This window comes from Octopus bimaculoides, chromosome 28, assembly GCF_001194135.2.
Source record: "Octopus bimaculoides isolate UCB-OBI-ISO-001 chromosome 28, ASM119413v2, whole genome shotgun sequence".
Lineage (NCBI taxonomy): Eukaryota > Metazoa > Mollusca > Cephalopoda > Octopoda > Octopodidae > Octopus > Octopus bimaculoides.
In genome coordinates this window covers 15,897,681-15,898,673 of record NC_069008.1, presented here as the reverse complement: position 1 = coordinate 15,898,673, position 993 = coordinate 15,897,681, and positions in this window count along the sequence as shown.

Here is a 993-nt window from a genome sequence, read left to right as displayed (position 1 = left end):
TGAGAAATTTATGGGAAACTTTATCATTGGATTTTGTGACAAAATATATTTTTGTCAAATTAAATATTTTGTAAAAATTTTGTGAATATTCGAAATTAAAATCTTCTAACTGTTATATTTATTAGATTTTATTTTCTGGTCAGCTGATACTATTTTTTGCCAAATTAATTCACCACAGAAAGACTTATTTTATTAAATAAAGTATAACCATTATTTACAATTTGTTGTTATCATAAGATTTTGGCTGATATGCTCACAAGCATAATAGTGTAGTGGATAAGCTCACTGGTTACTAACCCTCGGATTCTAATTTCAATCCCAGTCAGGGACTTGAAAAATATGATATTAACAGAAAAATAACATCAGCAACATACATTAGGAATGAGAATAGTGTTCCCCATTCATCAAATAAAGGTTTAGGTTCGAAATTCCATTAGAACACCTGATGAAGGCTGGAGAGTACACCAACTGAAATATTGTGATAACAACATAGAAGATGAGGACACCTATCCGGCCATTGTAAATAATATACATAATTCCTTTTCCCCAAATTATAGAATAATAAAGTATAGCCACCCTTGCACCCCCTACTCCCTTCCAGTCACAGTTTCCTGACCCTCTTTGCCCTAATTCTAATACACATTGGTGTACCTTTTCCACTCAACATTATTGAAAGAGTACTAGTTGTTATTATTCAACCATAAGACAGGGCTGATCCAGCAAAATTATGATTAAAGAAATAATCCAACTTTCAAAGACAAACACGGCACACTTTTTGCTTCTTGAAATCATCTATCAGTTAAGAATAATCACGCTAAGAGCTAAGTTCGTGTTCAACAGATATCAGAGACAGCCCACAAAGTCTGGTACACGTTTGTGGTACAATGCAATATTTTTACAAGAACCTCTGCAGGTACGATGTATTACCATTTTATTTCTTGAAATTTTCAGTTAACATTCTCGTTCAACATCTTAACCAAAGAAAATAGATGA